Raw genomic sequence first — 12,231 nt, 5'->3', positions numbered from 1 at the left:
AGCTTGCTGTTCGGTGTGAGCCAAGGCTCCGTGTTGAAGACCGTACTTTGACTTGTAATGGTTTACTTTTATAATTTTTTACTTGGATGGAGAGTTGTCTCATTGGCACTCATACCACATCTTCTTATATCTATAAAACGTTTTACGCAAGTAACTATATTTGAGGACAACCGATTACGAGCGACCAAAGAGCCACATTTTAAATGACTGATAGTTACTTTTTTACTATTGCTTTCTTTTGATTTGTTTGATAGATATGAAGTCATACTTACTGCGTGTTAAATGATGGCTATATTTTTGTTTTCTTTTGAAATTCTTTTAATTGTCGAATCTAAAGCACTAATTTGTCGAACTTGTACTAGTAGTATCAATCTCTTGAATCAACGAAGGAAATAGAAAAACAAAGGATATGCGGTATCTATCGTTGACTCAAAATCAGTACATGCACAGCACAAAACACACGAAAAGGCAAGGAACAGCGCTTTTATTGCTGTTCTTCATCTCAAAATCACAACAAGGCCTTCAACACGGAACAAAAGAAAAAAAAACTCTCACCTCACTGCAAGTTTAGGGCGGCCCCTAGCATCGGTTTGAGGGGAATTCTTTGCAAAATGATTTGGTTAGACTTTGTTAGATGTAACACCACCAAATCGGGCACTGTCAAATGTATATTTAGCAGTCAGCTGTAAATAACTGGCCTTTTCTCTTGTTTACAATACGTCCTGCACCAGGTAATGTCAATTTACACGATGGATACCAAAACTATACATCGAACGTCAACATAAATGTCTTGGTTTATTTAAATTATTTTGACATTGTTTATTTCAAAAGTTCCATACACATAACAAATTTTCTCGCATCCAATGAATTGATGTAAACAGGATTATGAAGGTAAAACTTCATTAAACTCCGTAAAAAGAACGATACATAGCTGGATCATCAAGATGTTCGACTAAACATCTTTCTAAAGTGTTGACTACTATTCTTTCGACAGTAAAAGATGGCCTTCAAAAATATTGTGATGAGATATATTCAACCAGTGGTGTCAATCAGATGTGGATTCACAAAAGTTCTAAAAATCTACTGCTAAATCTCAGATCACAATCACTGCAATTTTGCAGCAACATTAAGACCTTTGATTTTTCTACGCTTTACACCACTATTCCCAATGCTCAATTGAAAGATCGACTTCACCATCTCAAACAGAGCTTTTTCTATAAAAATGGGAATCGTAGATTTAAATTTCTTGTTTTGGGTTATAATAATTCTTATTTTGTGGAGAACTACACTGATTCTATCAGAAAATACAATGAAGATGATATTATCAAAATGCTGGACTTTTTAATCGACAATATATTTGTTGAGTTTGGAGGATTGATATTTCAACAGACAGTCGGTATTCCAATGGATACTAATTGTGCAACCTTTCTGGCCGACTTGTTTTTGTACTCGTATGAAGCAGAATTCATTAAAAACCTTCTAAAAGACAAAAACAAAAAGCACCTTGCAAAGTTCTTTAATTTTACTTTCAGGTATATTGATGATGTCCTATCACTGAATAACCCATATTTCAGTCAGTACTTGCATCTCATATATCCCAGTGAACTTAAAATTAAGGATACTACTGATACAAGAAGGACTGCTTCATACCTTGATCTTTTCCTCAATATTGACACAGATGGACGACTTCACAATAAAATCTATGACAAACGGGATGATTTCAATTTCCCAATTATCAATTTCCCATTTCTCTGCAGTAACATACCCTCTGCTCCGTCGTATGGTGTGTACATATCTCAGTTGATACGTTATGCTCGAGCATGTTCACACTATACTGACTTCATATACAGGAGTGTGAAACGTAGAAACTGCTCCAACAGAGTTATGAGGAGGAAAGATTAAAAATGACACTCCGTAAATTTTATGGACACCATCACGAATTGGTTGATCTATACGATGTGTCTGTGTCTAAACTAACTAATGGCATTTTTACCACGTCTTAGATTGTGGTTTAACATCTATGTCGTCTGTCTGCTAAGTTCCGAACGTGACCTATTCCCGAATATGACTGTTATACCGAGAGTGAATTTACATTGATATATGACGTGTCTCGGTATTTTGTACATCCAACATTCATGTATTTATTTTGATGTTTTTGTTATGGTTTCTGTTGAATAATGTGTTATGTCTTATCGTTTGTTGTCCAAATAGTTATAAAACTGCCTTTCAATACCATCATTGTCATATTCCCGAATATGACTGTTATACTGAATGTGAATTTGCATTTCTGTGCGGCGTGTCTCGGTGTTTTGTACATCCAATATTAATGGATTTATTGTGATGTTTCTGTTATGGTTTCGTTTGGATAATCTGTTATGTCTTATCGTTTGTATTTCAAATAACTATAAAATTGCCTTACTATACCATCATTGGCATGTAAATTGTTTGGACGAATATTGTGAAAATAATTGTATAATGTTCGAGATTGCATGTTAGTTACGTAAGCGCGTCACTGTTTTCGATATCCTTTGGTGTTTTTCTTTGATGGAATATGTTCGTTGTTGTTCTGTGGTATGCATGTTGTGTCGACTATTATATTATTTGTTTGTGCGTTTCTCTGTTATGAATGTTTTTGCGTGTGTTTGTGCTGTATTTCTGTCACGTATTGTTTAAGCGATATTTTTTAACATTGTCATAAATCGGGAGGTTTGGCACGCCATAAACCAGGTTCAACCCACCAATTTTTCTTAAAATGTCCTGTACCAAGTCAGGAATATGGCAGTTGTTATCAAGTAGTTCGTTTCTATGTATGCTGGCGTTTGTTTTTGTTGCACTTCGGTGGGTGTTCCTGTTGTTCATTTGTTTTCCTCTTATAGTTGATATGTTTCCCTCGGTTTTGGTTTGTAACCCGGATTTGTTTTCTCTCAATCGATTTATGATTTTTGAACACCTGTATACTACAAACATAGAACACACAAGGAACTATATTTGATGAGAATTGATTACGAGCGAAAAAAGAGCCACATTTTAAGTTACCGATAGTTACTTTTTTACTATTGCTTTCTTTTGACTTGTTTGATAGGTTATGTACCTTAATATAATGATAACATTTTTTAATTCGGTACGCACTCAATAAAGGTTTGGAAAGTATTATTTATGGGGAAAACAAGCTTGACACCCGAAATACGAGGAAAGAATGTTCGGCAAGTAGAAAAGAAATAAGAAGAGTAGAAATAAGGAAACTATTATAGAAATCGAGAGAGAAGAATATATTGCAGAATTGAAGGGTAATTTAGAGACGAGACCTGCGAATGAAGGTCATGCTAATCATCAAAAGAGATGTGTGGCGACCTTTTAGTTAAGTCATTACACGAACCAAGACTTTTATATTGAACCATCAGTACAATGAAAACAGTTGGCTATATGGGATATTATTCATTAATAGAAAAGGGTATTTATAATGTCAAGTGATTGCAAAATTTCTTTAACTGCATCTCGCATTGATTATTTTCATACATCATTCAGTAACTAAGAACCCAGCGTGTTTCCATGAGGTAGACTTTACAATCAATTAACCAATCTACATATCTTGTATTGCCAAAATGACACAAATTTCTACGGGGTTACTTCCCCGCTAACGTAAAAGTTTACACGGTTTCAGCTCTGGAGTTCCCAGTGAAGACATTATGTTTCAAGTACAAATATTTAACGTATAAAGTTCACATATAACCAAAACGTGAAAAAAAAGATAGTACGTGTGTTTACTTGTGCTGAAGAGCTATCGTAGACATCAGATTAAGTCTAAAGCACATGGAAGCAAGAACTTTATTCTTTTAACATAGGATTTCTAAGAGGTGTTTCGCAAAGAAATGTCTGAATCTGCAATAGATAGAGTTGCCCTTCATACAACTCTGACACGAAATAGTCCTAAAATATCCTGAAAATTAGACTATTTACCCCTATTTGTGACATTTTTACCTATTTTTTTGTTTGTTTTGTTCACACATCGTTGTCAATATAATGGAATTCGATGCGACTGTCATACAAGTGAGAGGTTTTTCTACTTTAAAACCAGGTTTAATCCACCATTTTCTAAATAAAAAAATGCCTGTACTTAATCAGGAATATGAGTTGTTATCCATTCGTTTGATGTGTTTAAACTTTTAATTTTGCCATTTGATTGGGGACTTTCCTTTATGAACTTTCCTCGGAGTTCAGTATTTTTGTGATTTTACTTTTTATAAACAGTATGTTATTTTTCACTATCAAAGATATAACGAAACTAAAAATTTTAAGCCATATGGGTTCTTACGAACATAATACATTATGATATGATTTTACAAACATAAAACACGCAAGGAACTATATTTGAGGACAACTGATGACGAACGACCAAAGAGCCACATTTTAATTACTGATAGTTACTTTTTTACTATTTCTTTCTTTTGATTTGTTTGATAGGTTATGTACCTTAATGTAATGATAACATTTTTTAATTCTGTCATACTCACAAAAGGTTTGGAAAGTATTATTTATGGGGAAAACAAGCTTGACACCCCAAATACGAGGAAAGAATGTTTGGCAAGTAGAAAAGAAATAAGAAGAGTAGAAATAATGAAACTATTATAGAAATCGAGAGAGAAGAATATATTACAGAATTGAAGAGTAATTTAGAGACGAGGCCTGCGAATGGAGGTCATGCTAATCACCAAAAGAGATGTGTGGCGACCTTTAAGTTAAGTCATTACACGAAGCAAGACTTTCATATTGAACCAACAGTACGTTTGATAACTTTACGACAACAGTTGGCTATATGGGATATTATTTGTTAATAGAAAAGGGTATTTATAATGTCAAGTGATTGCAAAATATCTTTAACTGCATCTCGCATTGATTATTTTCATGCATCATTCAGTAACTAAGAACCCAGCGTGTTTCCAGGAGCTAGACTCTACAATCAATTAACCAATCTTCATGTCTTTTATTGCCAAAATGACACAAATTTCTAAGGGGTTACTTCCCCGCTAACGTAAAAGTTTACACGGTTTCAGCTCTGGAGTTCCCAGTGAAGACATTATGTTTCAAGTACAAATATTTAACGTATAAAGTTCACATATAACCAAAACGTGAAAAAAAAAATATGATAGTACGTGTGTTTACTTGTGCTGAAATGCTATCGTAGACATCAGATTAAGTCTAAAGCACATGGAAGCAAGAACTTTATTCTTTTAACATAGGATTTCTAAGAGGTGTTTCGCAAAGAAATGTCTGAATCTGCAATAGATAGAGTTGCCCTTCATACAACTCTGACACGAAATAGTCCTAAAATATCCTGAAAATTAGACTATTTACCCCTATTTGTGACATTTTTACCTATTTTTTTGTTTGTTTTGTTCACACATCGTTGTCAATATAATGGAATTCGATGCAAATGTCATACAAGTGAGAGGTTTAGCTACTTTAAAACCAGGTTTAATCCACCATTTTCTAAATAAGAAAATGCCTGTACTTAATCAGGAATATGAGTTGTTATCCATTCGTTTGATGTGTTTAAACTTTTAATTTTGCCATTTGATTGGGGACTTTCCTTTATGAACTTTCCTCGGAGTTCAGTATTTTTGTGATTTTACTTTTTATAAACAGTATGTTATTTTTCACTATCGAAGATATAACGAAACTAAAAATTTTAAGCCATATGGGTTCTTACGAACATAATACATTATGATATGATTTTACAAACATAAAACACGCAAGGAACTATATTTGAGGACAACTGATGACGAACGACCATAGAGCCACATTTTAATTACTGATAGTTACTTTTTTACTATTTCTTTCTTTTGATTTGTTTGATAGGTTATGTACCTTAATGTAATGATAACATTTTTTAATTCTGTCATACTCACAAAAGGTTTGGAAAGTATTATTTATGGGGAAAACAAGCTTGACACCCCAAATACGAGGAAAGAATGTTTGGCAAGTAGAAAAGAAATAAGAAGAGTAGAAATAATGAAACTATTATAGAAATCGAGAGAGAAGAATATATTACAGAATTGAAGAGTAATTTAGAGACGAGGCCTGCGAATGGAGGTCATGCTAATCACCAAAAGAGATGTGTGGCGACCTTTAAGTTAAGTCATTACACGAAGCAAGACTTTCATATTGAACCAACAGTACGTTTGATAACTTTACGACAACAGTTGGCTATATGGGATATTATTTGTTAATAGAAAAGGGTATTTATAATGTCAAGTGATTGCAAAATATCTTTAACTGCATCTCGCATTGATTATTTTCATGCATCATTCAGTAACTAAGAACCCAGCGTGTTTCCAGGAGCTAGACTCTACAATCAATTAACCAATCTTCATGTCTTTTATTGCCAAAATGACACAAATTTCTAAGGGGTTACTTCCCCGCTAACGTAAAAGTTTACACGGTTTCAGCTCTGGAGTTCCCAGTGAAGACATTATGTTTCAAGTACAAATATTTAACGTATAAAGTTCACATATAACCAAAACGTGAAAAAAAAAATATGATAGTACGTGTGTTTACTTGTGCTGAAATGCTATCGTAGACATCAGATTAAGTCTAAAGCACATGGAAGCAAGAACTTTATTCTTTTAACATAGGATTTCTAAGAGGTGTTTCGCAAAGAAATGTCTGAATCTGCAATAGATAGAGTTGCCCTTCATACAACTCTGACACGAAATAGTCCTAAAATATCCTGAAAATTAGACTATTTACCCCTATTTGTGACATTTTTACCTATTTTTTTGTTTGTTTTGTTCACACATCGTTGTCAATATAATGGAATTCGATGCGAATGTCATACAAGTGAGAGGTTTAGCTACTTTAAAACCAGGTTTAATCCACCATTTTCTAAATAAGAAAATGCCTGTACCAAATCAGGAATATGAGTTGTTATCCATTCGTTTGATGTGTTTAAACTTTTAATTTTGCCATTTGATTGGGGACTTTCCTTTATGAACTTTCCTCGGAGTTCAGTATTTTTGTGATTTTACTTTTTATAAACAGTATGTTATTTTTCACTATCGAAGATATAACGAATCTAAAAATTTTAAGCCATATGGGTTCTTACGAACATAATACACTATGATATGATTTTACAAACATAAAACACGCAAGGAACTATATTTGAGGACAACTGATGACGAACGACCAAAGAGCCACATTTTAATTACTGACAGTTACTTTTTTACTATTGCTTTCTTTTGATTTGTTTGATAGGTTATGTACCTTAATGTAATGATAACATTTTTTAATTCTGTCATACTCACAAAAGGTTTGGAAAGTATTATTTATGGGGAAAACAAGCTTGACACCCCAAATACGAGGAAAGAATGTTTGGCAAGTAGAAAAGAAATAAGAAGAGTAGAAATAAGGTAACTATTATAGAAATCGAGAGAGAAGAATATATTACAGAATTGAAGGGTAATTCAGAGACGAGGCCTGCGAATGGAGGTCATGCTAATCACCAAAAAGAGATGTGTGGCGACTTTAAGTTAAGTCATTACACGAAGCAAGACTTTCATATTGAACCAACAGTACGTTTGATAACTTTACGACAACAGTTGGCTATATGGGATATTATTTGTTAATAGAAAAGGGTATTTATAATGTCAAGTGATTGCAAAATATCTTTAACTGCATCTCGCATTGATTATTTTCATGCATCATTCAGTAACTAAGAACCCAGCGTGTTTTCAGGTGCTAGACTCTACAATCAATTAACCAATCTTCATGTCTTTTATTGCCAAAATGACACAAATTTCTACGGGGTTACTTCCCCGATAACGCAAAAGTTTACACGGTTTCAGCTCTGGAGTTCCCAGTGAAGACATTATGTTTCAAGTACAAATATTTAACGTATAAAGTTCACATATAACCAAAACGTGAAAAATAAGATAGTACGTGTGTTTACTTGTGCTGAAGAGCTATCGTAGACATCAGATTAAGTCTAAAGCACATGGAAGCAAGAACTTTATTCTTTTAACATAGGATTTCTTAGAGGTGTTTTGCAAAGAAATGTCTGAATATGCAATAGATAGAGTTGCCCTTCATACAACCATGACACGAAATAGTCCTAAAATATCCTGAAAATTATAAACAGTATGTCATTTTTCACTATCAAAGATATAACGAAACTAAAAATTTTAAGCCATATGGGTTCTTACGAACATAATACACTATGATATGATTTTACAAACATAAAACACGCAAGGAACTATATTTGCGGACAACTGATGACGAACGCCTAAAGGGCCACATTTTAAATTACTGATAGTTACTTTTTTACTATTGCTTTCTTTTGATTTGTTTGATAGGTTATGTACCTTAATGTAATGATAACATTTTTTAATTCTGTACGTACTCACAAAAGGTTTGGAAAGTATTATTTATGGGGAAAACAAGCTTGACACCCAGAATATAGGAAGGAATGTTTGGCAAGCAGAAAAGAAATAAGAAGAGTTACAATTACGGAAACTATTATAGAAATCGAGAGAGAAGAATAAATTGCAGAATTGAAGGGTAATGCAGAGACGAGGCTTGCGAATGGAGGTCATGCTAGTCACCAAAAAAGTTGTGTGGCGACCTTTTAGTTAAGTCATTACACGAAGCAAGATTTTATATTGAACCAACAGTACGTTTGATAACTTTACGACAACAATTGGCCATATGAGATATTATTTGGTATTAGAAAAGGGTATTTATAATGTGTAGCGCTTGCAAAATTTCTTTAACTGCATCTCGCATTGATTATTTTCATGCATCATTCAGTAACTAAGAATCCAGGGTGTTTTCAGGAGGTAGACTTTACAATCAAGTAACCAATGCAATCTTCATGTCTTTTATTGCTAAAATGACACAAATTTCTACGGGGTTACTTCCCCGCTAACGTAAAAGTTAACACGGTTTCAGCTCTGGAGTTCCCAGTGAAGACATTATGTTTGAAGTACAAATATTTAATGTATAAAGTTCACAAATAACCAAAACGTGAAAAAAATGATAGTACGTGTGTTTACTTGTGCTGAAGAGCTATCGTAGACATTAAATTAAGTCTAAAGCACACGGAAGCAAGAACTTTATTCTTTTAACATAGGATTTCTAAGAGGTGTTTCGCAAATAAATGTCTGAATCTGCAATAGATAAAGTTGCCCTTCATACAACTCTGACACAAAATAGTCCTAAAATATCCTGAAAATTAGACTATTTACCCCTATTTGTGACATTTTTACCTATTTTTTTGTTTGTTTTGTTCACACATCGTTGTCAATATAATGGAATTCGATGCGACTGTCATACAAGTGAGAGGTTTAGCTACTTTAAAACCAGGTTTAATCCACCATTTTCTAAATAAGAAAATGCCTGTACCAAATCAGGAATATGAGTTGTTATCCATTCGTTTGATGTGTTTAAACTTTTAATTTTGCCATTTGATTGGGGACTTTCCTTTATGAACTTTCCTCGGAGTTCAGTATTTTTGTGATATTACTTTTTATAAACAGTATGTTATTTTTCACTATCAAAGATATAACGAAACTAAAAATTTTAAGCCATATGGGTTCTTACGAACATAATACATTATGATATGATTTTACTAACATAAAACACGCAAGGAACTATATTTGAGGACAACTGATGACGAACGACCAAAGAGCCACATTTTAATTACTGATAGTTACTTTTTTACTATTGCTTTCTTTTGATTTGTTTGATAGGTTATGTACCTTAATGTAATGATAACATTTTTTAATTCTGTCATACTCACAAAAGGTTTGGAAAGTATTATTTATGGGGAAAACAAGCTTGACACCCCAAATACGAGGAAGGAATGTTTAGCAAGTAGAAAAGAAATAAGAAGAGTAGAAATAAGGAAACTATTATAGAAATCGAGAGAGAAGAATATATTACAGAATTGAAAGGTAATTTAGAGACGAGGACAAGTATATATCCCATATAGCTAGCCAACTGTTGTCGTAAAGTTATCATTGTACTGATGGTTCAATATAAAAGTCTTGCTTCGTGTAATGACTTAACTAAAAGTTCGCCACACATCTCTTTTGAGTTATTGCCTAACATGTTGACAACGGACCGACTGACAACAGTATCTGATACATCCTGTAAACGAGCGTATGAAAAAGGTTGAAGTCCATAAATCCCTGTAAATGGTAAAATAAAAATGTCGATTAAAAGAGTATGATCAAGAGAATAAGATGACAAAAATGGTCTCAAGAGTATTGATGACTGTGTCAAGGGACATTAAAGAGGGTACATGGAAGCAAGAACTTTATTCTTTTAACATAGGATTTCTAAGAGGTGTTTCGCAAATAAATGTCTGAATCTGCAATAGATAAAGTTGCCCTTCATACAACTCTGACACAAAATAGTCCTAAAATATCCTGAAAATTAGACTATTTACCCCTATTTGTGACATTTTTACCTATTTTTTTGTTTGTTTTGTTCACACATCGTTGTCAATATAATGGAATTCGATGCGAATGTCATACAAGTGAGAGGTTTAGCTACTTTAAAACCAGGTTTAATCCACCATTTTCTAAATAAGAAAATGCCTGTACCAAATCAGGAATATGAGTTGTTATCCATTCGTTTGATGTGTTTAAACTTTTAATTTTGCCATTTGATTGGGGACTTTCCTTTATGAACTTTCCTCGGAGTTCAGTATTTTTGTGATATTACTTTTTATAAACAGTATGTTATTTTTCACTATCAAAGATATAACGAAACTAAAAATTTTAAGCCATATGGGTTCTTACGAACATAATACATTATGATATGATTTTACTAACATAAAACACGCAAGGAACTATATTTGAGGACAACTGATGACGAACGACCAAAGAGCCACATTTTAATTACTGATAGTTACTTTTTTACTATTGCTTTCTTTTGATTTGTTTGATAGGTTATGTACCTTAATGTAATGATAACATTTTTTAATTCTGTCATACTCACAAAAGGTTTGGAAAGTATTATTTATGGGGAAAACAAGCTTGACACCCCAAATACGAGGAAGGAATGTTTAGCAAGTAGAAAAGAAATAAGAAGAGTAGAAATAAGGAAACTATTATAGAAATCGAGAGAGAAGAATATATTACAGAATTGAAAGGTAATTTAGAGACGAGGACAAGTATATATCCCATATAGCTAGCCAACTGTTGTCGTAAAGTTATCATTGTACTGATGGTTCAATATAAAAGTCTTGCTTCGTGTAATGACTTAACTAAAAGTTCGCCACACATCTCTTTTGAGTTATTGCCTAACATGTTGACAACGGACCGACTGACAACAGTATCTGATACATCCTGTAAACGAGCGTATGAAAAAGGTTGAAGTCCATAAATCCCTGTAAATGGTAAAATAAAAATGTCGATTAAAAGAGTATGATCAAGAGAATAAGATGACAAAAATGGTCTCAAGAGTATTGATGACTGTGTCAAGGGACATTAAAGATTTTTTACTATTGCCTTCTTTTGATTTGTTTGATAGGTTATGTACCTTAATGTAATGATAACATTTTTTAATTCTGTACGTACTCACAAAAGGTTTCAAAAGTATTAATATTGTACAAATATTTAATGTATAAAGTTCACATATAACCAAAACGTGAAAAAAATGATAGTACGTGTGTTTACTTGTGCTGAAGAGCTGTCGTAGACATCAAATTAAGTCTAAAGCACACGGAACCGGAACTTTATTCTTTTAACATAGGATTTCTTAGAGGTGTTTTGCAAAGAAATGTCTGAATATGCAATAGATAGAGTTGCCCTTCATACAACCATGACACGAAATAGTCCTAAAATATCCTGAAAATTATAAACAGTATGTCATTTTTCACTATCAAAGATATAACGAAACTAAAAATTTTAAGCCATATGGGTTCTTACGAACATAATACACTATGATATGATTTTACAAACATAAAACACGCAAGGAACTATATTTGCGGACAACTGATGACGAACGCCTAAAGGGCCACATTTTAAATTACTGATAGTTACTTTTTTACTATTGCTTTCTTTTGATTTGTTTGATAGGTTATGTACCTTAATGTAATGATAACATTTTTTAATTCTGTAGGTACTCACAAAAGGTTTGGAAAGTATTATTTATGGGGAAAACAAGCTTGACACCCAGAATATAGGAAGGAATGTTTGGCAAGCAGAAAAGAAATAAGAAGAGTTACAA

The sequence above is a fragment of the Mytilus californianus genome, unplaced genomic scaffold, assembly GCF_021869535.1.
Source record: "Mytilus californianus isolate M0D057914Y unplaced genomic scaffold, xbMytCali1.0.p SCAF_1, whole genome shotgun sequence".
NCBI lineage: Eukaryota > Metazoa > Mollusca > Bivalvia > Mytilida > Mytilidae > Mytilus > Mytilus californianus.
This window is presented reverse-complemented; position numbering follows the sequence as displayed.